Source organism: Oxyura jamaicensis, chromosome 1 (assembly GCF_011077185.1).
Source record: "Oxyura jamaicensis isolate SHBP4307 breed ruddy duck chromosome 1, BPBGC_Ojam_1.0, whole genome shotgun sequence".
NCBI classification, from domain to species: Eukaryota; Metazoa; Chordata; class Aves; order Anseriformes; family Anatidae; genus Oxyura; species Oxyura jamaicensis.
This window is the reverse complement of record NC_048893.1, coordinates 139,871,974-139,899,389: the sequence shown is the minus strand read 5'-3', so window position 1 is coordinate 139,899,389 and position 27,416 is coordinate 139,871,974. Positions and strand designations below refer to the sequence as shown.

General features: G+C 46.6%; 1 long non-coding RNA gene across 1 annotated transcript in view; it reads right to left on the bottom strand.

Annotated features, from left to right (window-relative positions):
- LOC118161456 overlaps positions 1-12,241 on the bottom strand; it is a 21,582-nt gene extending 9,341 nt beyond the window's left edge. The window contains exon 1 of the long non-coding RNA XR_004748037.1: positions 11,678-12,241. This is a non-coding gene — a long non-coding RNA (uncharacterized LOC118161456). The remainder of the gene's footprint in view (positions 1-11,677) is intronic.
- Positions 12,242-27,416: the final 15,175 nt, after the last annotated feature.

The window sequence follows — 27,416 nt, the reverse complement described above, 5'->3', positions numbered from 1 at the left end:
GAAGGAAGGAAGGAAGGAAGGAAGGAAGGAAGGAAGGAAGGAAGGAAGGAAGGAAGGAAGGAAGAGAAAGAAAGAAAGAAAGAAAGAAAGAAAGAAAGAAAGAAAGAAAGAAAGAAAGAAAGAAAGAAAGAAAGAAAGAAAGAAAGAAAGAAAGAAAGAAAGAAAGAAAGAGAAAGCTCTCCTCAAACAAAGTGAACAAATGAAACCTCCATTTTCTATTGTAAATATGTTACTTCTCAAGGCCTTGGTGCACAGAGCTGCCACCTATTTTTATCCCCACAGTGCAGGTGGCAGCAGCTGTGATTCGGGACATGATAACAGTGAGCAAGACATGAAAGATGGACCAGTGGGTTTGTTTTGAATGGTTTCCTTGCCAAGAAAATAGCATTGCAGACTTAAATCCTCACACTGCACTGCAAGTAAGAGCTTATGCTCTTACTATGGGACAAGTAAAAGGGTCTGGATTAAAAATAAGCAGAAAGGCCAGCAGCAGCCTTTTTCAATCCTGGGTCATTTTCCCTGACCGATGGAAATGTCCTCTGGCATTGACCTCGTTGGGTGCACACCACGGCGTGGGGCCGCAGCCTGTGCTGCGCTCTCTCATGGGCTGCAGCAGGCAAAGAGCTATTTTCAAAGAGCTGCAAACTTCTCTGTTTCTTTAAAAAATGGGACTGGACAGGAAAAGATGGGCTCAAGTCCTTATCTGGAAATGCCTTCAGGGTGCAAATATTTTAAAGTAGCACTGCTAAAATGGAATGGCTTTTAAATCATAACAAATCATCTCTTGCATTTCTGTCATGCCTTTCATCTTATTTTCTCTTTGCAAACATAAACACATTAAGTTCAACAACACATCTGGCAAAGCGTTGTGCCGTGCTGGAGCTTTTCACATCCCAATTTGGTGGAAGAGCAAGCTCATGGGGACAGTAGGGACTCCCCACCCCACCTGAGATGGGCTCACTTTGGCAGCACTTGGACCACGACCAAGATCTCCTGACCACCAGCCTTCTGCTGGAGTGGGAAGTTGTCTTTCCTTATGGCCCAGATGATGTGCTTGTGAGGAGGCCAGATCACGGATCTGCTCTCATCAAAGACAAAATGCTGAGTGGGGGGAAAGACTGCAGGGGACAAAATAAGCACCACTTTCCCAGCTGTCTTCGTTAAGCTCTTCAGCATCTACCCAACGCATTTGCAATGCTGAGATGTCATCCCGTTTGGATTCCTGTTCCATGCGTACCCACTTGGTATTGTACTGGAAACTGATTATCAAGAGACGCATTTACTGTGTGGCGAATCAGAATTTGTTATTATCACCACCCCATTAATTTCCACACACATCTGCTGGAGTACTTGTTTCTGCCTGTGTCTCACATTTATCTTCATCTAATCCACTTTTTACTGCCCTTGTCCTAGTGCCAGCAACTATCATGGGGAACTGTAAACACTCGTTAGCTAACCATTTATGATCGCCAGCCCTTCAGATCCCACACTGTTGAGCTTTGAGGGGTTTTCTGCGATGCCACAACTATTTAACTGCATTAGGAAATAATTCACAAGCAGGTACAACCAGAGACAACCCCCACTCCCCAGCTGCAGGAGGGCTGAGGAGGTTTGGGATTGCCAAGGATGCCCGAGGAACTGAGGAGCTGGGAAGTGGCTGGTCTGAGCCCTAGGCCTGACCAGCCTTTCATCTGTCCTTCGGCCACTGCACAATGTGTCCCCAGCGGGGAGGAAATGTTCCTGAGAAGACAACGCATCCCAGACGTGCCAGCTTCCCATCGGCCTGCAGGACACCTCCGGTTAAAATGTTTTCTGCCGAATCAAAAAGCATTCCTCCCATGCTACTTGACAGCCTCTTTTCCTCCGTCAAGCGTAATTAGCCTACTCTAATTAAAGGGCTGCAACAAGGCTCAGCAGGAAGCCCGAGGAGCTCTGTCCTTAACCAACAGCTTTTCATTTCTGTTCAGCTTTCAGGCAGCTGAAGGCCCAGGCCCGGTGCTACCCTTCAGGGCACTGAATTGCTTTTGCCATCCCTTATTTTGAGCCGTGAACAAAGCCCAGGCTCCTGCGTGTCAGGGGACATGCAGCTGCCCCCTGGGGTGGGCACCAGGAGGCTGGCAGGGTGCCCAAAGGTTTCTCCTGGTTTAATTCAGGAGATGGGCCAGATGAACTGCCACTGGTGCAACACTGTGCCACTGTTCTCTGTACCATCTCCTGGCTTTGGTGTGCTGTGGTCCTTCCTTGTGCCCACGTGCAGTTATGCTTCTTCTTTCTGCCTTCATATGAACTATATATCTCGTAGTCATACGCTGTCAGGAAAAAATATATCCCTCTAGAGCCCCTTGGGCAACTGCGTGAAGCCTGGAGGCAGGGGAGTTCCTTCTGCTGATGGCTTGAGGAGCATGGGAGCTCACCCCAGCCCCTCTGTGGAGCAAGAGGGAGAGAGAAAAGAGGGGAAATGTCACAGTTCTGTGGCTGCAGCCACCCACAGCAGTGCAAGTCGCATGCACGTGTCAGTGCCAGGACCTCCTCTGCCCTGATTCCTTCTCTGCACCCAATTCCTTGCAGCTTGCTCCCTCTCGCCTCTTTTGCTCCTCAGTGACTTTGTGCAGATTATGTGGTGCTGATTTAAGTAGGGCACCGTTTTAGAGGGGACATGTGTTATCCTAAACTTAGAGAGGCACCTAGAGCAACTGTGAATGGGGCTACACCCTCCCCTCTTCAGGAGACATCCCATTAACGTTAGCAGTAGGAAATTACATCTTGTGTCAAGGTTGAATTATTCTGACTTCAGTTTCTACTCACCAGCTCCTGTTATGCCCTTATCTGCAAGTTCATTTAGACTTTACTTTTTACAGAGTACATGAAAGAACATATAAGGATATACTTTTATGTATGTTTAGGAACATAAGTCACCTCTCAGCTCCCTCCTCAATAGAAAAGCCAGTCTGCGTACCTGCAGTTACACCTGTAAAGGCTTGGTGTCTCACTCTGGCCGTCCTCCTGCAGACCCTGCCTGGTGTTTCCTCATCCTCCAAACAGTGTTGTCCCCCAGACTGAGTGTCTGACTCCAGAAGGTGTTTTTCCAATGCTGCACGGGTGGTGTGCCTGTGTCTGTGTGATGCACCCCTTCCATGCAACGGGGGCTTTCCATAGCCTCAGCTGGGGAGGTCGTGTCAAGAAAGTTACTCATAACAACTCTGGCAGCCTTTCTCCTGTCTAACAGGTACTCCTTATATTTTCTCAATCTGTATTTTGCCTCTATTTTAGAAATATTTAGACATGTTTTGGATGGTGATTATTTAACCAGACATTATTCTTTCTCGGTAACCTGTCATTATCATCACAGTTTCGTCCACTAAGTTTCCCACAGCACATTTTATTTTGCAGCATGGTTGATTGTAACACTCTATGATTTGAATCTTAGATGAAATTTTGCTGATTAAGCTTCTTGATTTTTATTTCACAGACCTTCTTGACTGTAGTTAAATATGAGCCTCGTCTTCTTAAAATCTGCTTTTGGTGGTGGCTCGGTTTCTAATGCTGGCTGTCATAATGATGCTCCAGGCTCTTGTAGTGTGGAAGACGAGAAGGCTGTTGATCTCCCTGCCAAAGGTAAATCCCAGCAGCTTATTTAGAAGCAATTTAGTTTCTAAAGTTAAAGTTTAATTACCGAAGTACCTGAACATTTACCAGGTTAATTAGACAGGATCAGCAAAATCTCATTCAGAAGTAGTGGTTTCCTTATTTCCATTTAGATATAGATCTATTTAGGCTTCAATGGATTCCACTGTGAACTTTCATATCCAAGTCAGCAAAAGTGCCTGCAGCCTTTTTTCTTTTCTATTCTTGCTTGCCTTTATTTATTTTTTTTTTTCCTTTTCAATTTTTGTCAGTGTTGATTACATAGTGGCACTCTGCCTCACTCTAAATGCAGAGCCATATTTGAAACTCACTGAAGCTGATGAAAGGCCTTCCACTGGTCTCAGAAGGCCTTGCTTGAGGCTCATAATCTATGCATTGTCTCGGCTGTAAGCATCTGAGATATGTAAAGAATATAATCTCTTTCTATCATGTCTTCTTTTTTGTTCCTATTTTTTAAACATGCCATACAAGCTGTTAATGGAACAAATGACATGGAAACATAATCTGTATTCTTGCAGGTTTTGTGGCTGTGCTTGCTGCTTATTCCTTATCACCCAAACTGATAAAGGCTTGTTGGTGATACCGTAATTGAGTTTAGTGGGAGTGATTTATCAGGTTGCTAACAGAGAATGAAAACTTTGGGGAGGGGGGAGCAACAGCAAGAGAATATGAACTTTTCAGAAACAAGAGTCTTGGTTTATATGCAAATAGCTCTGTTGATGAAAACCAAGGGGAAAAAAATAATCACAACATTTTTGCTTACAGAGCAGATAGTTTATCTAAGGAAATGGGATTTCAAAGTTCTTCCTGAAATGTCACCTGAGTTTCATTATCTCTCTGATAAGATCTAGTATATAGAATCAGTGCTTTACTCTTCGCTGTTAACTCATTAGGAATAAGTCTGTAATTCTTCATTATGCAGAGAAAACATGGGATAGTCCCATAGTCTGACCACAAAAGCAACAACAAGCTTACTTACAGTTTTTCTTTCATGTGAAAGTATAATTTTTCTAAAGAGCCAGACTGAAACCCTAATGGGCTCAAATGAAAGGCCCTACCAATTTCAACAGTTTGAACTAAGCTTTTATTTAGCTTATTTTCCTATTCTTACTTTAGGAATTGTTATCCTGTATTTGCGCTGTAGTTACACTCGGAAACCTCCAGATAGGGATCTCACCATGCTGAACTCAGTACAAGCATGCTTGAAGACATCAGGTTTTGTCAGCAAACACTCACCTACTGGTTGTAGGAGCCTGCAAAATGTCAGGTGTGATGCTCCTCACTAGCCACATGTGGGTGGCCTCAGCCCTGGTGGCTCTCACTCCACTGGGGCAAGGAGGAAAGCCACAGGGGCTGCTGCAGGGACTGGGACCACCAGGACATGCTGGGGGGAATGCCAACCTGCAAAGGGAGTGGATGGTCACATTTCCAGTACCTATGGCCACAAGTTCTGTGCAGATGCACCTCGGTGGTTAATCAGGGAGTCAACAAGTTTAGAAGTGAGCAGGTGCTTCATAGTGCTGCTGAGTGGCTTGGGATGAAATGCTGAGACCTGGCTCCAGTAATTTAACAACAGCATAGACTAAGACTTTCTAGGCACTGGTGTTTATGTATGGTGCTTTACTTCTGAGCTCACCAGCTTCCTTACCAATGCCAAGATAAATTCATTATTATGATGGGTTCAATCTTATTTGGCTAGGGAGACTTAAAAAAAAATAAATCTATTTTTTTTTGTTTGTTAAATTCATTGTTTTATTTTTCTCTCTACAGGTAGAGGAAATGTGAAACAGCCCTATCAAGAACTTCTAATTTTGATAAATTAATTGTGTCCCTGTAGAGCGGTCAATTATAAGAGATGCCGTGAAGCGTGCTTGCACGTTTCAGAATGCCTCAAATTCATTAGCTATTCCTCTTGAGCTGGGTTAGTGAGCCACACAAAGAAAATGTGTTTGGAAAATCTCTTTGCAGCTCTCGTGTTTTTAAATTGGCAGCTAACAATTTACCACTCCCTCCTATTTGTTTTTTTGTTTTATTTCTCCTACGTAAGAAAAGGCAATCAGCTTTCTATTAAATAAAAAGATGAGGATGAAGTTCCCTTTGTTAAATCATGTCTGCTGGCACCTCCTTATCTCTTCATAACACTGGTTATTTTCTAAATTTTCTATTTCCCCTTATCCAGTGTGTATTTAGTTACTGCTTTTTCTATCAAGATTTCTGTAAGGCAGCCCCCTAAAACTGCTGTGACAACATTTTACCTAGTATTTTCTTCTCTTGTTTGGTAGGCAGGGCTGGCTTCCTCGCTTATAAATCATGCAAGAAGCCAAGTAAAGCTGTTCACCAAGGGACCAGAGTGGATCCTTCTGTCTCCCTTAGGCCCTCTATGGAAACTCTCTGCTGTGAGAAGTCTGCACCATGGTCCCCTGTGGTCTTGGTGTCAGAAAAGGCACTGAGCCCAGGTGACCAGGTGGTGAGTCATGGTCAGTGCTGCATTCAGACCATTTCACGTTGTGGATGGATCAATGGCAAGACCTTGCGGAGCCACCTGGGTACCCCTGCCTCAGCCCCAGTGTTTGCTTTCTGGTTCCCATTCCAGGGTAAAGACAGAAAGAGGCCAGACACAAGACGAGAAGTCAGTGAATTTTCTGACAGTTTGGTCAGGAGGGTGATGCAGCCATAAAGATTCATTAAAAGCCCGTTGGGTGAAGATGCAACCATTTTGCTTCTCACACAGCTTCTGCACTTCCACTTGCATAAGAGGCTGCAACGTCCCACTCAGTGGAACAGATGAGACAAGCTTGAGGTGGAGTTGAGACAAAAGAACTCTGTGGAGGCCTCCAAAACCCCAGAAGGAAAACAGGCGTGACAGAGTTGTCCTACAACAATTTCAGTCAAACTCTGCAGCAAACAGGCACACCAAATGAGGAGAGGACCTGGTCTGCAGGGTTGTGGTGGCTGCCAAGAGTCTTTCCTGTTGGATCTTGAACTATTGCTTGATTGTTAAAGCATCCAAAGGCCTCAGGCATGTTTAGGACTGTGATATGCAAAGGGACTCCATTGCTGCATGGAGAATGATAAAGCTTTTCTCCAAAAAAGCAAATTCAGAAGAAGAACATCAGATTCAAAGTCAAAAGTCTTCAAATAAATTAAGGCTGTGGACTTCAGACAGTAGAATACTCTCCTCAGCTACTTTCCCTGGGCCAACTCTCAACTTTCAGAGCTCATTACAAGAGCCCTACTCAACCCAGACCTAAATGCAAGTAAAGCAATGTCAGGGCAATAGTCCAGATTATCCTACAGGCTCGGCCTGAACAACTAGTATCAGCAACGCAACTGGAAGAAGCCAATAAATCCAGTCTTTGGCAGTCACAGGCAACCATGTAATGAAAGGATCCACAGCCCTTTTGTGCTTTGCCACAAAACATTTCATGAATCCATGACAAACTTAGGATCTTTGGTGCAAAAATAAAATCTATGACAGCCAATTTAGACTACCACCAAGAGGGAGGAGAGAAAAAAGGGTCTTAATGCCCTAGGACCATGCCAGACGAAGTCTGTCAGGGGAAAAACAAACAAACAAACAAACAAAACTAAATGGTCTCCCAAGGTGGACTGTATTTTATATTACCTTTGGAAGCAAAAGCCCTCCTGTTTTTCCATTTGATTTACATTTCTTACATTGTGATCATCTCAGTTTTGAGTCTGAGGACCAGAAAGGTGACCCAGTCACTCAAGAGATTGCTTGGTCCTGCATGGAGAAGTTTGTCTTCCACCCCCCTCATCCCCTCCTGCTGTAGCCAGTCTCTGACCTCCAGAAGGAGGAGAAACATTGAACATGGCCTTTTGTCCAAACCTTTCTTATTCTCCCCAGATAAACCAAGTGTCAAGGGAAGCCACGATGTGCCCTGGGCCCTATAAAGGATACTAAGGAGCAGGAAATAAATTCATCTTTATTCCAACTTGGCAGGAGTCATTCTCAAAAGAACATTTAGCCAGGGAATCTGTTGCTGAGGATCTAGTCGCATTTTTGTAATTAACCCTGATTTGGAAGTATAAGTGTAAAGCCATTTATGATAATCTAAGTTTTTAACCATGAAAGCTTTAAGAAGTCATACAAGTTAGCAAGAGACAAAGTAGGCAGGAGGCCTATTGCTCACCAAATTCATTTATTGAGAGAAAAACAGTTTACATAAGATTTTAAAATCAGGGCACCTTTAAAAGTTTCTCAGTTCCTGTTGTTATTTTTGTGAATTATGTCATGTTCTTCTATTTTTGAAATGATAAACACTTCCAAAGCAATGATTTTGATGTCACAAAGAGAAAATAATGATTCCAGGAGAGAGAGAGAGAGATGAAGCAGGATCAGATTCTCTCCTTAAAATAATAATTAATAATTCATCGTAATAATGATAAAATCTCCTTTCCTGAAAATACCTCTGGTAACAAAAAGCTAGAAGAGAAATACAGCAATGAAACGATATACAAGTCCCAGAACTGTCACTGAACACTTGGTTTGTTTTAAAGCCTCCAAACAAGACATAAGTGGGTCTTTTACCCTGCAGCTATCACTGCCTCAGCCCCTTCCAAAAAAAACCACCACCAACAACAAAAAATGAAACACCACCAGCAACAACAAAAACACACCCAAACAATATTCCTCTTTCTACTGTGGAATTCTGACCAGCACATGTGGTGACTTAAACACCACATCAGTACAGTTCCCACAGAAGACAAGGTCAGAGTCTGACCCTTCACTTTATTTTTAAACACCCTTTTTTGCATTTGAACATGTAAGTAGTAATAGTTTAAAGAAAGAAAGAAAAAAAAAAAAAAAAAGCAGCAAGGACTCCATTGATTCCGCTTCATGTCGATGCATTTAATGTCCTTACTGTAGCTGTAAGACCACTGTAGTTTGCTTTCAGAGTGATGATTACACCCGAGTATTTCATTAGTGTGAAACATGTCTCAGAAAATGGAAGAACTGGGGAAAAAAAAAAAAAAAAAAGGTAAAAGAAGAACACAAGCTATGAAATGAGGACAAATTTATGATTTGCCTCTAGTCAAGAGCATACATAAGATAAATCAGGGAGGATAGAAAGATCCTATGTGGAGTTCTGAAGGTGGGCAAAAGAGGACTTTCATTGAAGTGCCTTGAAAGAAAAGGAGACTTTGGGAAGAAAAGCTTCTTAAACATCAAAAGATAAAGGGCACAAATCAGGCTTAGTGAGCGAGTCTTTGAAAAAATGGTACCAACTTCCAAGTCAGCAAAACATGTATAGATTTAAATATAACAGCACAATCTTTTCTCATACTTCTGAAAAGTTACTTTCACAAATGAGACCGCAAGCCACTATTAGCAAAATTCCCTTTTCTGCAGTATGCATTTCTAAAAATAAACCAGTAAAGTAGAAAATCCTAATGTCAAGAGAAAGCCAGAGGACTTTGCCTCAACTGCCTGTTAAAAATCTTTCCCGAGGTTGGACGCATCCGCTTGCTTACATATGCTGGTGCACACCTAATTGCTGCAGAGGATGAGCCGATTCCAGGACGTAATTCGGGTGCAGGTGCTGTTTAGGTAATCTGTTCTCAAAAGTGGGCACTGTACAAAACGCCACTGAGCTTGCCAGCCTCGGATGAAGTGCACGAGGCTGAACGCAGAGCACCTTTCCTTCAATTCCCCGACAGGAGGGTGTTCTAGGGCCAAATGTCAGAGCCTGGTTAGAAGGGCAGGGGCAGGACAGACTCAGTGCTGGTTGTCTTGCTCAGCTTCTTCAGGAGCAATGCATTTTACACCACCACACCCAGCCAGCACATACACATCTGCATTATTGGCTTCCACGAGATAAATGGAGAGATAGAAAGCACAGTTACACACTCAGCTTGAAAGGGATGATTGCAGGGAACTTTGAGAACAGTTAGGCTCACTGAAGTGATAAAGCACGCTTCCCAAAGTGATGAAGCATGTTTGCCAAAGGTGCTGTAATACAGCTAGCAGAAGCCACACTGAACTTTGCATGAGCTGGACACAACGCAATGGTATATGTTGTAGAATAAGTATGCTATTTCTTAAATGCAATTTCTGAGGGACTTACCTCACACTCAGGAATGAGGTAGGACAAAAGTGAGCTGAGGAAAGAGAGGAAAAACGGCATGTGGGCCCACTGTTCTCCTTGCTTATGCCGAAGGATTGGGGCATCATGGTTGGCAGCCCCAGCTCGCTTCTCCTGCATTCCCCTGACCCCTCACCACTTCTGATTTCCACCACACCAGGGCGGCCAGGAGCAGCTTCCTCCAGTAGCACCTGGGGACTGGAAGAGCACAGCCACCTTCCCCCTCTGGGGAAATGTTCATGGAAACTGTCCACACATCCGAGGGGGCCAGGGAGGGAGGCTCGCTGTCTTTCCTGCTTCAGAAAGAAAAGGCTATGGTCGTTTTGTTCTGCTCCCTCTGAGGAAGCGTGAATGAGGGAGAGGCAGAAGGAAGATATTTGCCTATTAAAAATAAATGATTCAGACATGAATTGTTGAGACTTGAAACATATGGCTGGAAAAATTCTCAGGAAAAAAAAAATCCTCCTGAGACTGAGTTTCCTTTTGATCGGAATTTGAGCAAGGGTGTACTCACTGGCGGCCTTTAAGAGTCCCTGTCAAAGCAGATGTGTGACTGCTCACTGGTGGCGAGGACACCTGGCTCTTCCTTTCATCTGTGATTTGGTTTAGGTCTCCAGGATCAGGGAAAGCCCCTGCCTTCCACCGGCACGCTAGGGGTCACGCCGTACACTCACTGCAGAGGGTGAGGAGGTGGGCTCCTGGGAGAGGAGAAGTGGGTCTGGCCACCTGGCACTTGTAAGGAATGGATTTACAGCCTCCAATGGACAAGGTCGTGTGGTTTCTAACTGATATGCCATTTTTGCTTCAATCCCAAAACATCAGGATCCTGCTCAGGCAAAGGGACTGCACGAGGGAAAGGCACCTCTGTGGGGAGGTGGCCACCTGGGACCAGCATGGGGGAAGAGGACGAAGCCCCTGCATTTCAGTGGTGCAGGAGGGGACACGGGGTGCCCCAGCAGCTGTAGCAAGTTAATGATTTTCCAAACAGCAAAGCACAGGGCTTTGCTGTTTGGGCAAACAGAGGGCAGCATAAAGCCCTCCGGCTGCATGAGCTGGTTAGGCCACGAATCTTTAAAAAGCAAAGATAGATGAGAGGTCGTATCCCGGGTCAAACTAGCCTGACACAATCTCTGGGGAATGACAATTAATCTGTAATTGGTGCACACACTCTAAAAGAAAAAAAGCCCCGGGGGGGAGGAGGATTGGAGGACATCAGCCCTGAGTCACGCTCCCTGTCCCCAGCTGTGTGACATCCAGCAGCACCAGACAACAAGCAGCCCTCCCATGGCTGCTTTTTGGGGGAGCAGTTTTAGGGCCAAGCATCTCTGCCCCAACAGCCTGGGGACAGAGGTGGCTGGGGGTATGGCAAGTCCCCATGTCCTGGGGTGCAGGCACAGCCTCAGGGGACTTGGACACATGGGAGGAGAGGGGCACGGGTGCTTTCCTCTTGTGAAGCCTTTTTCCACAAGAAGCCCTCCTGGCAGTAGCCACATCCCCTCGTGCAGTGCTCAGCTTTCTCCTGCTACCCCCAAATCCCCATCTTGCCATTACTCCCAGCAGCAGAGAAGGCAGCTGCTGGCTGTGAAGCCACCTCTGCTCCGGTGGCTTTGTTCAGCAGGTGGTGGCAGTCGCGGGGCTGTCACCACCTGCTCCCTGCAGCTGAAGATGGAGATGTCGATACCCCAGCTCCTCCAGGACCTGCCCTGCCCGTGCCTGAGCATCCCACAGGTGACACTTCCCATTTCCTTCTGCTGCTGTCAGCAGAAACGTTAGTGCTGCTCTTGCTGTTCCTTTCCCTCACTCAGCTCTGCCTTCTGCCAATTCCTGCTTGCTGCACAGAGCTCTCCCCCTCCCCGAAATGGCAAACTACATTTTAGTGCAAACCCGAGTGCTGCGAAATCCGTCACAAGGACTTCTGTACTCACCCCCACTACTGCAGGGATTAAACAGGTACCCAGAGGTGCTGGGCTGTGCAGAAGGATCACCGCTTCGTTTTGCACTTGCTCTTTCTCCCGTGTGAATTTCGTGTCGCAGCAGCCAAACGCCGAACTCCCACCCGCGTCCTTGGGCGCTTGGCTTTTCAGCAGGGGTGTCCAGCGAGCCAGAAGCCAAATTGGAAATCCTCCTTCGCTGCGGCATCTGGTAAACATTATCAGCTAGAGGTCTCCGGGCTTTGATTCAGGTCAGCTGGCATCAAAGGGGAATCAGGAGTGTTTGCTTTCAATTCCAGCGGCGAACAAAATAATCTATTTTAAAGCTCCGGCCTTCACCTGCCCTTGATCGGAGGTCGTTTCTCACAGGAGGAAACACCAGAGGGAAGAAATGTGCTGGGCGAAAGCCTCTGCTTTGTTCTTGTGTGTTATGGCTGGCACCAGCAGGCCTCTGAGAGAGGGAGGTAACCACCCTGCCACTTGTTCAAATATTTTGAATAATAGAGATGTTATTTTAATAAACCTCCAGGGGCAAGAGCCGCCTGAGTTCAGCGTTTTCCCCTTTGAACCTCGAGTGGCCAAGACCGATGGTTAGCGATCTCGAAGCGAGGGCAGGAGGAGAGCAGGACCAGGATTCAGCTTCTGTGGGAGGTTTATTTTGGTTTTACTTTTGGCTGTAAGAGCCACTGCTGCCAATTGTTTCCCATCTGCTCCCTCCTCAAATCCAGGGTGGTGGTGTGCGAAGATAGGAAAACATTCACTCCCAGTGCTGTCCCAGCTCAGTGTCTGCCTCAGCCCAGCCACTTACCTTCCTGAGCAGGCAACTTCTGTGCCTGAAAACGCCGATCGTTTCCAGCACCTTTTCATATTATTCCCTGCTGGTCGTTTCCCTACGTTTGAAATTCGTGTTGTACAAAAGGGATGGTTTACAGGATGTGAGCAGATGGTCTGCAGTTGCACCAGGGGAGGTTTAGAAGGTGGTGGCGTCCCCATCCCTGGAGGTATTTGAGAGACGTGGGGACATGGCGCTAAGGGACATGGCTTAGTGATGGGGCTCAGCAGGTCAGGTTGGTGGTTGGACTGGGTGATGCTGAAGGTCTTTCCCAGCCTCGATGATGCTGTGATTCTGTGAGCAGCGGCTTTGCTCTCTCCCAGGCAGGGCTGGACAGGCTCTCCCCATTCATTTCTATTTCTGACGGAGAGGAAGAAGAAGGGTGTTGGGGGACCCTTAGCTGTCAAGCTATCAAATCCCTGACTCCCTCAGGGGAAAAAAAGTGATCAGAAAAGCAGTCAGATGTCAGCGTGACCCCTGCAGCTGTCGGTGGTTGCAATGCTGCTGCTGTGAAAGCAAAAGTGGAGGAGCTTTGACAGGGAGGTGAGAGAGATGCACCCGGGGAGCCCTGGGGAGGGAGGAGGAAACGAGCCCACCTTCCCAGCAGGGCGGCTGGGCAAATGCGTTCAGTCCAGAGCCAGGGCTGTGAAGCAGAGTGTGACACTTTCTTGTAACCTGGGTGAAGGCAGCAGGATGTAAAATGTGGCCTATCCTCCAGCACATCTCATTTTGGGGGCTCCTTGCTCTCTGTGTTGCAGGGGGGACCCTGAATACCCTGCTACTGGCCCCACTGGGGAACAAGGGCATGTAACGTGGTGCGGCCACAGCATGAGGTGCGAGCACCACTTTGACAGGCTGTGGAAACCCGATGGTTACCATATTTTCAGCTTGTAGTATCAGTGGTGGTCATCAGCCCTTCATGCCTCCTGCCAGAAGTGCAATTTATAAGCTTTTTAACAATTCAAAGTAATACAGCAGGACCTCTGGAAATACACCTGACTTCTGCACTGACAACGGGCGTGTTGCTTGCTGTGGGTATGTAAGCCACTGTCCTCAGCCTTTTTCCTGTTCTAGACAAAATGTTCCTCAGCTGATTTGGTCCGATGAGTAGGCTGTGATCTTTTGTGAGCATTTGCAAATGCTGATAACTGAAATGTGCCATGCCAGCTATTAGTAAATTGTTATTCCTGCTGCAGCCTCATCTATTCCTCTCTCCTCTGTGTGACCACTTACTCAGGTTTGAACGCCATGGGTTTACTGGCAATAACAGCTAAAGCTCCCACCCCAGCCTGCCTGCTCACACCATCTCAACACCCATAAAAGAAACACTCATTTTTTCCCTTCCCTTCCCTTCCCTTCCCTTCCCTTCCCTTCCCTTCCCTTCCCTTCCCTTCCCTTCCCTTCCCCCCTAACTGCTCCTTCCAAGCTCTGACCCTCGAAGGCAGGGACAGGAGAACCTCGTCCCTGGATGAAATCACCGCTTCACCAGATCACAGCCTGCTTGTTAATTCACTTATATCACACACAAAAGTGTTTTGGCTGTGGTGAAAGGACTGGGAGTAAATAATGTGTCTTGCTCCAAAGTGTTATTTCTATTATAACACAGCACATTGCAACCGCCTGACATATAAGCCTTTCATCATCGACCTAGCGAGCAAATGGAACAGTCAGACACGTGCCGGGGCTGAAGATTTACTGCTTTCCAATACCCCACCGGCTGCTCCACCTGCACGCCTGCTCCATCACACGTTACTCCTCTCCCTGCCTTTCCATTGCTGCCTCTTACAGCCAGCCCTGCAGCACCTCCGGCCTCTTCCATCCCTGCCTTGCACCCTACTCCTCTCCCATGGCGTGTGACACTGCATGACAGCTCAGCAATGGGCATGGTGTTGGCTATTTCACTGCGAGCTCATCCCACCTTTTCCCTCTCCTGCTATGAGTGGATCCACGCATCGGTCTGGTTCTTGGCTCCGAGGAGCTGAAAAGATAAAAAATGCAGCAAAACAAGGATTTTTTTATTTTATTTCCCTCAAACCGTGATACATGGGTTGTTTGTGTTTGCTTTTTTGTTTTAGCAGCTTTACTACCTTTGGGTAGGGAGTCGTGATTTACTGGCGGTGTCATCGCAACGGTACAAGCCTTCGTGCGGGCTGTAGCTGGATCAGCTGGGAGCTGTTCGTGTCCATGTAGCTTTCTCTGCTAGGCACATGGGAATTGGGTGCTGCCCGTGTGACTGCACCCGTGCCAGAGGGCTGTCCTGCTTCAGTTATAACAGATGTATGTTATACCACTAGGGCAAGCCCTTGTGTGCCAAGTGAAAGTGCAGCAGGGCTCTCCCTGCTGAATGAGGGCGCTCCGTGTAGTCTATTAATTTCCACCCCACAATAGCCCACGAGTGAGGCGTGGGCACGTACCGTTCATCAGCTCTTGACCTGGTATTTGCCTACAGGAACCCTTAACGCAGCAGTTTTCTTTCACGTCAGTGAGTTTTTCCATTTTTTCCTCCACCTTTCAGATTTGTTTCCCCTTCCTAGCCTCACACCCTCAAGATTTGTGAAACAGCAGTTGCAGTAGGCTGACGTTGATTTCCATTGCGTTGGTCTAGGTTCAGTCCTCAAGCCTTGCATCATGGCTCAGATTAGGGACTCAGAGCCTTAAACACAGCTGGGTGGATCTGGAGAACCAGGTTTCCTTGTTTTGATAAGGATCTGAGAAGCCACAGGAGATAACCCTTACTTGGAGAAACATGAAACAATTATCTCCACCGGGCACACCAACAGGGCAAGGGTTTGTTAACATTTGCTGTTCCACTTTCTACACGTGTTGCATTCACTTTCCTGATGGAAACTAATTCTCTTAATGCTTGCTTTTGCCTTCTGGCTGCCCAACACCATCTCCTGGGCTCCCTTTTTTCAGAATAACAGGTAACTCACAGCCCTACAGTTTCATCCTGGAAAGGGATGACTTTGCTTGCAGAAGTACGTAGGATTTTGTGATTTGTTTGCACAGAAGAGAAGACCTCTGTGGTTGTGGTGGGGTAGCGCGGAGGAAAGCAGCTGTCTCATCTGGTGACAGGGATCACGCAGCTCGTAAGTAGATCTCAAAAAGGCCCAAACTTCTCCACGGCCCTGTTACTGATGGGCAGAGGGGAGATTTGGGTGTTTGTTCATGGATGACTCACTAGTGTCACCTGCTACCTGTCCTCCCATGTGGCTACCATTCCAGGACTGAAGCTTCAGTACGTAGCATTGGGATGGGCGATGCTTTCCCAACATTAAAACACGACAGAGGAAATAGTGAGCTCAATCTAGAGGCCCCCTGTGCCTTGAGTATGTTGGAACATGTTGTACCAGGAGCTGCAGAGAATAATTATTCTCTCCAAATATGGGAAGCCTTCTCCCTTATTATTATTATTTTAAGTTACTTTCCAACATGGGCACACAGAGTCAAAGAGGGAGAAAGGGAAATTGCTCTCAGGATTCAGATGGCAGGGATCCGTGGCTTGCTCCAGCTGATGGGTGGGAGACACCACGTGTAAATAAACAGGCTGTCTTCCTCTCGGCTCTAACAGTGGGAACAACGAGAGACGGATAAAAAAGGACATGGAGCTGGTTAGATCCTTCTGTTCTGCCCAGCTGAATGCCAGGAGAGGGTCTCTGAGAGGGGTGAATAGTGCTTGCCCTGCACCTGAACAGACAGGATGATCCTTGCTACCTGGTCTTCCATCCTCCCTATAATTAATCACAGACACAACAGTACTACCTGGCAGATGACTTTTTTTCTTTCTTTCTTTTTAATTAGAGAGAATGAACCATAAACAGCAGTATGAACCATAAACAAAAGCACTGCCAACACACATCTACATTAATAACCTATAACTTTTATAGCATAGCTGTGGTACTAAAACAGAGTCAAAGGGAAGACAGGCCTTAAAATGTAGAAGGTGACACCTCATAACTGGGACGAAGGCAAGAAATTATCAATATCTCAGCACTAGAATTGCCTGGTTATCCCCTGAATACCCCAATTTAGGGATAGGGTTAAAGTCAAAATTTGGGTTACTGTAACACTAATGATTTGGAGAGGGACAAAGCCTACAGATCCAGTTGGCATAGGGCTTTCAAAGCAATGTGTAGGCTGAAAAAAAAAAAAAAAAAAAAAGTATCCCCTGACAACTTGTTCATCTGGGGCATGGATGCAGGCCTTTGGCTGTAGATAAGCTCAGGTAAGAGCATGGGGTAGGAGCAGGTTTGGGAGAGGAGCTCCAGTTGGCATGGGGCTGCCATGGGTCTTCTAAAGTAAGGAGCAGGAAACAAAAATATTTCTGTCCTGAATTTTTGTTCCTTTAAATGATGGCTGAGGGTCTTGGCCCAGGGCTCATTCCATGTCTAGTGTTAGGGTTAAGGTATGAGTTAGGCTTCTAAAAGACTGCACCTGACATCTTCATCATGACCACGGCTGGTTGTCCTAGCTACAGTTAAATCACAGTCAGGCTTTTGCTTTAGGAGAGAGAAACCCTAAAATGTCAGTTGATGTTGGGTTTCTCACAGGCTGCCAAAAGAAGCAGTATTCTTCCAAAAGGCTCTTCCATGCCTTTGACAGCTTGGTTTGGGCCCTTGGCGAAGGGCTCATCCCCACAGCATTAGAGTTGGGTTAAAGGTTGGGAAAGGGACAAAGCCTAAAGCTCCATTTAGCTCAGCAATGCAAAAGGGCTTTTGAAGGCCAGAACAAAAAGACATCCTCATCACTTTTTCATCTGGAACTTTGCCTTGGGGTCCCTGGCTGCAGATCTGCCATGCTCTGGCTTTAGGGCTAGAGTAGGCTAGGGATGGGAGAGGATCAAAGTCTAAAGCTCCAGCTGGCATGGCAAATGTTTGGAAAAGGTTGGACTGAGCAGCGAGGAACTTACTTGCCTGGTAAATTTTTGCCTGTTATGTCTGAGCATTCACTTCTACAGAGCAGCCCACACCTCATTTTAGGGTTAGTGTGGGGACACCCACAAGATTTACAGCTCCAGTTGGCGTGGGATTGTCAACGCACTTCAGAAGGAAGGGAGAGGCTGCAAAGAGCTTTCTCCCCTGATGACTTCTTTATCCTGGCGATGGCTTGGTCCCTTCTGCAAATGCTCAGATTTGGAGTTAATTTGGGAACCAGGTGAAAGCCTAAAGCTCCATGTGGTGTGGGGTGCCAAGGCACTCCCTCAGGGGGAGGGACTGGCTTCAGTAGGATTTTGCCACTGGCAATTCTATCACCTCTGCTGTTGCTTGTCTTCCTCAATGACATTCAAGGCAAGGTCAGCATTTAGGGTTAGGGTCAGGAGAGAGACAAATCCTGGAACTCCAGTTGGGTTGGGGCTGAAGAGGGAGGCTGCAAGAATATTTCCCCCTGATAGCTTCTTGACTTGGGTTATAGCTCACAGCACTCCAGGGGCAGTCATACGTGCAAGACTTTCAACCAAACAGGCCACAGTACATGTACTCGAGCAGGTCATGAGAAGCCTTCCACTTTTTTCTTTCGTTGGGAGGGTTCAGTAGCCCTGAAACCTAAACAATATTTACTGCGTGTTCAAGCAGGGAGTGGAAGGAAGTAAAATAATTAATAGCAAGCTCTTGCAGTCTGGCTCTGCTGCAAAGGTGGTGAGGAGGGGCAGGGCTTACTTCGGGGAGCTGTAATTTGAAAGAAATCCGAAAGAAATTGAAGCTAAATAAATTGTTGTTGGCAGAAAATTTTGGAATAAGGAGAAATGAGGGAATAATAGGAAGGGTGAAATTATTAGGAACGGAATCAGTAATGGGAAACAATAAGGCCAAGGGCTCTTGTTTAAGGAAAGGGATAGTAATTAGCTATCTTCAAGGTGCCTTCCAACCCAAACCTTTCTATGATGCTATGATTAGAGTGGGTGAGAGACAGAGACCCCTCAGAACCACTGTTGCTTCTCACCTGCATCTGCAGCAGGAAAGAGGCCAAAGAACGATGCTCCCAAGCTAATAGCAAATGGGTCAGGAGCGTGAGTGGTCTAGTGGGACAAGAAAGGATGCTCATGTCTGGCACTTACCTGAGGCAGGCTGGAGGCAAAAATAGGTTTGGTAACTCCTATGGGTTTGAAGATATCTAAGCCGTTAGGTAACAACTTGCCAGGTTTTCATGGCAGATAACAGGTCTATGACTTCTTTATCAGAAATTGCACGCTCCAAGCATTTAGAAGGCTGAGCACAACCAATGTTAAAATCCATTCAGAAACATGTAGCATCCTTTATCTTCACCATACCACTGCAGTATCTCACGCACACACCTACATAAGGTCAGCAACTGCCTACATGATCCTCCTAGGTAACAGGAAAAATGTGATTAATAGGAAACCCTGTGGGAAAAAAAAATAAAAATACTCACCCTCATCTAGCTTTTCATGGATGGCAGTCTCCAAGTCACCACCACCTGTGCCTGCTGCTGACAACCTCCACAATGCGGATCACCGATGGTGCAAGCATCACAGGTGGCCTTGCATGACCAGCCCAACTGTGCTTGGACAGCTGTGCTCATGGCACGATGAGGCCCAGGAACAGGTCTGCCTCCTCTAGCACCCGGTAAAACCATCCTCATGGAAAAAGCCAAAGTGCTGCAGGTGATTCCCAACAGCCATAACCACCTTCAGATGTCAGAGGTAGCACTGTAGGGACTCGTACCTTAAATTAGTATTTCCTTGTTTGTCTTTTTGAGTGTGGTGCTCTGGGAAGATGTTCACAGCTCAGCACTAAAAAAAGGCCAGGCCGGGGCTGGCAGGGGCAGGTGGGCACAGGGGTTGTTTTGCAGGTTGTTTTTCATTGGAAACACAGTTCATTACACAGTAAGATGTGCTAGTAATCCCATCATGTACTTGCACCTGCGTGCACTTAAACGGTTTGTTGGATCGAGGCCACAAGGAAAATATTCACTGGGATGGGAGAGGAGAAGGAGGAAAAGCAGGTGATCAAAGCGAGGCATTTGGCACTTGCAGGGTTAGCACTGAGCATGTTTTGCAGCCACACAACCTCAGCTTTTCCCCAAAGCATGCAGAATGGGTGCACCCCACGCAGGGAGCGACCTGTCTCGGGTTGTACGGCAATCATCAGGGCTGCCAGCAGGTACCAAACCAAGAGGTGTTTCTTAGAAGATTGGATGCAAAGTTAACATGAGCTAGAGGTACGTCGGTTATGCCCTTGCTCAAAAACACAATGTTGGGATCCTATTCAGAATTGGCCCCACAGAATCAAACAAACTTAATAGCTCATATCAGAGTTGGCCTCGCTTCAGGAAAATTTCTTTCGCCTTTGTAAACACAGCTGAGTCTCCACTTTTCCCCTTCCTATTGGCAACGTACTCCACTTGCTAAATAAAGATATCTAAACAGTCTCTCTTTGTACAATAACTTTTATGCTTTCCCCATCGGCCTACTTCAGTCAGTTACCCCTACTCCATGCAGCATACTGCGGTGCAGTGTGCAGAGCATGCATTAAAAATGTTTGGGTTCTTGGTCAAAATACTTGCGGGGGGAAAAAAAAATTCTGGGTGTAAATCCAGGGTGAGAGAAAGCCCCTCCTTCATCGTGATCTCTAAGGGATAATGTCCTGATATTGATTCCGTTACAAAAATCTCATTTTCTGAACAAAACAGATGGTACAAATTTATTTCAGCATAAAGTCTCGCACTCAGAATCTTTCAAAAAACCTTTTCATTGCACAAAATAATTCATTCTTCTAGTTTATATCCAAAAGACTGTTGCTCAAAAGACCTTACTTACTTCTGTAACACCAATGTTTACTTCACAATGAAATTGCTTTTGTTTTTGCCTTCCCTTGGAACCCCCTATAACTAGTTTTCATTCGCCCTCTCCCCCAGAGGGGAGTTACCCTAGCCAAAAATACCTGCTTGAGGACAACTGGAGACTGATAGCTTTCCGCGCCCAGTCATGTTAGACTTTACATCAATGAACAGAAATTACTCTTCAGCTGACCACCGCTGACTTAAACAGGCTCTTGTTGAGAGCAATCCCAGAAGCCGTCACTCCAGAGCTTCCCATCCAGGTGGCCCAAGTGCACGAGGGAGCAGCGACCACCTCCCTGCACCTCCAGCTGCACCCAGCCTGCAGCATATGCCAGGTACTGATCCTAAAAAGCAACAGCAGCACTAGCTTTGATGGCTAGACGGGCTAGGCCAGACCCTAGTCTGGTAGTTTCCCCTCTATCAATCCAACTCCAGCTTTTCTCTAAATGTCCTCATCAGATAAATGGAAACCTCTGTGAAACAAATTATCATGCTGCTGGTGTAACCTAGTCCATATTAAAACAAAATGGAGGTGACGATGACAGGGAGCACACATCACTAGGTCAAGGGGGATGAAACCTGTACGCTTACCATGGTGCCATCTGAACAGCAGCTCTGTGACTGATATGGGATATTTTAGGCACGCACGAGGCACTACATGCTTCAGGGAAACAGCAGCTCCTCTGAGACTGGGGAAAAAGGATTTACTTGCCTCCCTGCGCCTCAGCTTACACATGCACTCCATTAATTCGGTTTTAAATGACTCTGAAGACAGCACACGGTTCCTGCCTAATCTGATCGAACACAGGCTTTGGGTTAAAAAAAAAAAAAAATTCTGTTGTCATTTCTGCCTGAGAGGCAGGTCTGCTCCCTGCAGCCCCCTGCTCAGGGACTCAGCACGCTTCCAGTGGGCAGCACAGGAGGGCAGCCAGGGACCCGGCAAGGAGGCGGTGGGCAGGGGGACCCCATGCAGCATGCCTGCCTGGAGACTACCTACCCTTAGAATGGGGAGCAGAGAGACCATGCTGGTCTCTTCTAGCTCCAGGTTTCCTTAAATGAGGCATTTTTTTTCCCCTGCTCTTGTCTAGACCAAGATTTCTGCACATGACCCAGTGCCAGCCGGTACGCAGGTGTGGCAGGACTTGAGGCCTGCACGTAGAAACCTTGGTCCGCATGCTGGACACGTGCCACTGTCCCCATGTTCTGGCACAGAAGATGGCCAGCATCAGGACAGAAAGAAGACATAAGGTCTGCCTTATTTTTCCATCATGCTCTGCTTCAAATGGACTCTGGAAAGATTTTCTTTTCCCCCACGGGAAGATAGAGACTAGAAATAAGTACTGATTATTGGCCCTATTTGTACTCTTATTGCTGGAAATAATTTTGCCTTATAAATGTACTTGAAGCAGAATGTGCTTGAACAGAAGCAGCACCACTCATGGAATGGTTCAAAAGGACAAGGTTTGGTTTAGCCCCCAAGTTACACTCACGGCTTAAACATTTCTGTTAGGATCCAAGAGTATTATTATTATCATTATCATTATTATTATTTTATTCTTCTCCTTCTACTCCTTCTTCTCCTTTTCCTTCTTCTTCTCTTCTTCTTTTTCCCTGCCCTCTCTTTTTTAATGCCAAAAATAAAAAATGCATAAAATGCATGAGCCTTAAGAATTAGACAACACAAAATTTTCCCATTCTCATGTGTTACCGAAGCAAGATCGAGAAAGTTGGAAAATTGCTCTGAAGAGGGGTAAAGAGGGGTAAAGGGGTTTTTATGACCAGCAAGTGATGGAAAGAGAGCAGTGCTACCAGTTAGTTCACTTCAGTCAGCTGCACAACTTCTGCTTCACAAAAGTTCATGCTCAGGCTGAAAGCACAATTGCTGACATCCTCCGCTGACATGAAGGTTTCTTTGGATCAGGGGAGAGATGCTCAAGTGAAATTAAACTGGCAGTTCAATTCTGCTACTGTACAGTGCCTGTGTTACAAACAGACAGCATCTAAATCGGGAACTGTCAATCTGAAACCCTTAATTTACTTCAGAACTGAAAGCAAAAAAATTTATAAGAGAAAAAAAAGGTGTAGAATGCCTCACATTACAGACACGTATCTACAAAATTATAATAAGAATGCCTCAATCACACCATTTTACACAATAGCAGACTAGCTCCAGCAATGAAACAGAAATGAAAGACACCTTTTTTGGTCTTTGCTTTCTGCCTGCTTTAGTTGCATTAGACATGCAAACTACCTGCAAAACACATTTGCTTTTTCAAATGGACACAGAGAAGACGATGAAGTAATCCTGCCTGTGGCAGATGCTGGGTGCCCACTTGACTCCTTCGTATCGAGGCAGGAAGGAAAAAGCCCTCAGATTTCCCAGAGCATTTCAGTTTCAAGACTAATGAAAGAAGAAACAGCCCCAGAAAGGGAATCGATACAAGCACATCAGCAATTTTTGCCTTAAACGGTTTGTTTCAAATGCTCTCTGTGTAATAAAAAAAAAAAGTTGTTTTTAGAAACCCTTCCCAAGGGGGTGGTTAATACCTCAGCAAGAAGCTCTCTGCTCGTGAGCCTACCCCATGGGTGTATGGAGCGGATCCATCCACAGCTTTCAGCAAATGTGCTCTCAAAGGGGGCACTCTCTCCTTCCTCTCCAAAAGCCTCTCCAGCAGCACTCAGTCACAGCATACAGACCTGTTAAGAGACACCGAACCGATAACACATGTTCATACTTCAAAACCGTGCTTGCAGAATGACTTAATTCCCGTTACTGGCACTTGACACAACAGGCGGTTTCTCTCAACGTGACCGTGGCTCCTCTCCACTCCAAGGACCATGAACTGCTTCAGGAGCTCACCCACATCAGGGCAAGCTGGCTCTCACCTCCAGAAGGATCAGTGCTGGTGCCTGAAAGATGCAGGGTGTGTGGCACCATACGGCATCCCTGAGGCTAGCCAGCTCCAGAAGCCTTCGCCGCTGCTCTGCTCGCCCATCGCTCGTGTTAGCTGCCTTGCTGCTGACTGCTGGCATGGTCCAACTCTAAAAGGCTTCCCTGCTACGCTACGCATCTTAAATTATACAAAGGGAGCTCTGCAACAGGAGAAGAGCAATCAAAATGATTTATTTCTGGGTGAGCAGAAAGCGTCCCCCTTGTCTCAAAACAGTAATTACCGCAGGCCACATTCCACGACTGTCCTTAGTCATGTCAGAAATGCCTGGAATAGAGATCATTTAGGGAGTGAGGTATTTCTTAACAGGTATCAGGATATAGGTTTTCAGCCCTAAAGCATCTAAGTTAAATACCATGTCTTTAACTATTTCAATTTATCTTTAATCAAAATGTGTAACTGTAGTGCCTTCCTTTCTCTTTGCTGATAGCTGTTCCCTTAGATACATAGAAAAGCAATTAATTAGTGCAAATTTTAGAACAGAAATAGCTATACAGATATCTGGGAAGATGCTAACAATGTCAGGAGAGAAGCAAGGTAAATGTCAATGTTATTAAAAATAAATGTCTACTTAATGCAACATTTACCTAAATGTTTGCCAGGAAAACAACAAATACGGAGTTCAAATCCTGCTGTAGCACCATTACACACACAGGCTCAAAGGATAAACTCCACCCCTGCACTGAGAGGCAGCCTAAGATGAAAATCTCATTCAAAACCTAGATGTTATCTGCGCTAGTCCTCTGCACAAAAGTGGATTTTATCCAACATGCAGTGGCTCTGTAAACAATCGACTTCCTTCTACCAGGACTGTGCTGAGCTTTCTAATGGTTCCCTTCACATCTGCAACTGTGCCTTATCAAATGCTACATGTTGGTGAAGCATCAGGATTTATATCCTTTTTCTATGTCAGAATCCCCCAGTCACTCCTCTCCAGGACCAAAGCCCTGTGCCCCAGAAGACCTGCTGCCCTGATCACTAAATACGAGCCCTTTTACTGGGCCAACCATCAATGAGCCCTTCCTGCATTCTCCCCAGTTTATCGAACAATCCAGATGGCTCCTCAGCGAGCTGAGTTATTTGTTACCTCAGCAGTCTCCAGCCTGTGTGCACATCTGCAAGCATTATCGGTAATGGCTTTGTTTTCGAGCGAGCTATCGACGCAAGTGTTAAATAGTGAAACGCCAACAAATGACCCCTGGGGACCCCTGCTAAACACACACCAGCTTGGAGATGATTCCCTCCATCCATCTCCGCGTGGAGACCTGCCGATGTCGAAACCACTTTCTGTTGGACGTTGTTCATTTTGTCTCTTGATCAAGATGCAAAGGAGTCATGCTCCAACTCTACCATGCCTTTCATCAGGAAAGCTTGCAATCTCGGTAACAAAGCACCAAGCTATTTTGACAAAATCTCTTCTCCTTAAACTCAGGTAGATCAACATTAACCAAGTAGTCCTCCTTTAGCTCTTTATTAAAGAGTCTTATTTGTTGTTCCATTATTTTGCTTTGGATCAATGTCAAAATTTTTATCGACCGCCATCACTCCATTTTCATAAAATGTTAACAAAAAGCTTTTTTCCACTCGGTAACTAAAAAGCAGGGTTCAGAGCTCTAGAAAGCTCCTCTCTCCAGCTCCTTAATACAAATTCCTTGCATTTGATGACTCTAAAAGGTTAGACAGCAGCTGTCCTGTGTAAGCTTCTCTAGTTGCTGTCTCAATGCAAAAATACTTGACTTTCTTCTTCTGTGTTACAGCTCCATCTCCTAGTTTCTAGAGCATACAAAGCCCTGTACATTAGCATTGGCTTCAATGCGAGTCTCAAGAGCAATCCCTAAGGGTTTGTTCAACATTTCCACCTGAAAGGTTCCTGGGAGGTGGGTTTCGGTGCTGCCCAAATTCATCCTCTCAACTCCGCAGAAATAACCGCCGGTTGAGAACAGCTGAAAGCTTTTCTGGCTGAGCTCTATAAATTTCTTTGATGCCTGCATGACGGACTAGGAGGGAGCTTAGAGGGCTTTGTGCCAAAGAGAGTTAAACCCCTTCTAAATTAAACCAAAGTAAAAGCTTTGTTTTACTTGATTTGGGTTATGAGCAAGACCTTAGATCACTTCCTAATTTGAGCAGGCTGATTTATTCACCCCCCAAAAAGCCTTGCTGGCAGCGATCACTGTGACACCGGGGCAATGCTCAGCTTCACACACCCCCCGAGAATCGTGGCAGAAAGCAGCAAATGTCCTCACATGCACTGGCAGCTCCTAACCCTGCAGGGGTTTCGCTGCCTGACAGGACCTTGACACTGCTCAGACTAATAAGCACAGGCTCGACTGAGATTTGGAAAGCATTTGCAATTGCCATCTGCATTATTCACCTCCGCTGTGGTAAGAAGAGTGGCAGGCCCACGTTTCTGGAATGTTAGGGGAGGAAATTCAAGATGCTCTTCACAGGTTGAGGGTCCGGGCAAGCTGTAAAAACCCCACCCCACCCCACCCCACCCCACCCCACCCCACCCCACCCCACCCCACCCCACCCCTTCCCTTCCCTTCCCTTCCCTTCCCTTCCCTTCCCTTCCCTTCCCTTCCCTTCCCTTCCCTTCCCTGTTGCCCTGCAGAAGGGAGCTGAAGGAAAGGCGTGGTTCTGCTGAAGGAGAAGCTCACATTGCCAAAGCTCTGGGAGAAAAGCTCCCCCTCTCTTCCCCCATAACATGTTAAAGTCGGCTGCAGACTTCACTGGAACTGCTGGCAGTGCCAGAAAGCGCGCCGCCGGTGTAAAAGAGGGAACTGCAATTGAAGGCAGGGTGAATGCCCGCTTTTGTGCGAGCAGGCTGTCCTAGAAAGCTACACAAACACACTCCCAAACAACAGCTCTTTTGTTTGGCCGTGACGCTGCCCTCGTGGTGTTCGATCCAGCTAAGCAGATGAGGCGAGCCCGTGTCAGTACGGATGATCTCAGAGAAAAGCAGCTCCGGGGAAGTTTTCCTGCAGAGGAGGCTTCAGCCACGAGCCCCGATGCCGGCTGCCGAGGAGGGGTGTTTGCTCAGCACATTCCCGTGGTTTCTGGGATGAAGCCAGCATTCCCGGGACTCGAGATAACCAAGTGGATGAAGTCATGCTGTCCGGGTGCTTCAGGAGGGAAAATGGATGGCTCCAGGAGGGAGGGGGGGAGGAATGCGTTCAGCGTTACCACACGGAAAAGGAGGGGGAAAAACCTTCCCCTTTTAACGATCCCACACGCGAACACCACAGCTGGCGCTGCTGACTTGAAGGGACGAGCCATTTAACACAGGAGGACCCAGACCCGCAGGCCAAACACGGACCCTGTAACGGGGTAGCCAGGCCTACACGCTCTTCCCGAAGGACAGCAATCTTGGTGGCTACGAGGGACGCTATCCCCTTTGAAACCACGTCGAAATAAGAGGGGAATCGATATAGTCACAGCCCCTCCTGCTTCGGAGCCTGCTCTGGGAGGGGACCGGGGCAGAGGAGCCCCTCTCAGCAGCAAGGCCTAGGCTGGCAAGCAGGCCGGGAAGAGGTATCGACAACCACAAAGCAGTTTCAAAAGCAACTCAGATCTCCAGCCCCCTTGGGTTTTGGAGTTCAACTCCAAGTGCTTAAGGGAGATAGATTTTCAGCCCTTTCTAGAAAATCCTACATTAGTTGCTTAAAAGCTGGGAGCTCTGTGCTGACCTGCCCCTGAACTCCTGCGCCTCCTTTTTACGTTCGTCTCTGCCGGCACTCTCCGGGGAGGGATCTGACCTTCCAGCACAGCACATTTCTGGGGCTTACAGTGCAATTATTATAATGGACAGCTTTCTGTTCGGGCTGGGGGAGACTTTGGTGAAAACCCTTTCCACTTGCATGTGTTTCCAATCATTTTTTTTCTCCTTCTTACACACATCTCTTTCCAATTCGAAAATACGTCATTTCCCTGCAGATAGCACAGCTGGAGGGGTACAGCTCATTACTTTCTCAGAAGTTTGTTTTCTTCCAAATTTCTTATTTTTTTTAACTCTTGCTTTGTTCTTTCTTCCATCTGTGCATGGATCTGGGACACAGTCTCTAATGCTGGAAGCTGAATAGATGAGTACTATATTCCAGCTATCCACTGCACATTATATACAGCCACCTCTGGATAAAGGGGAAAACTGCAG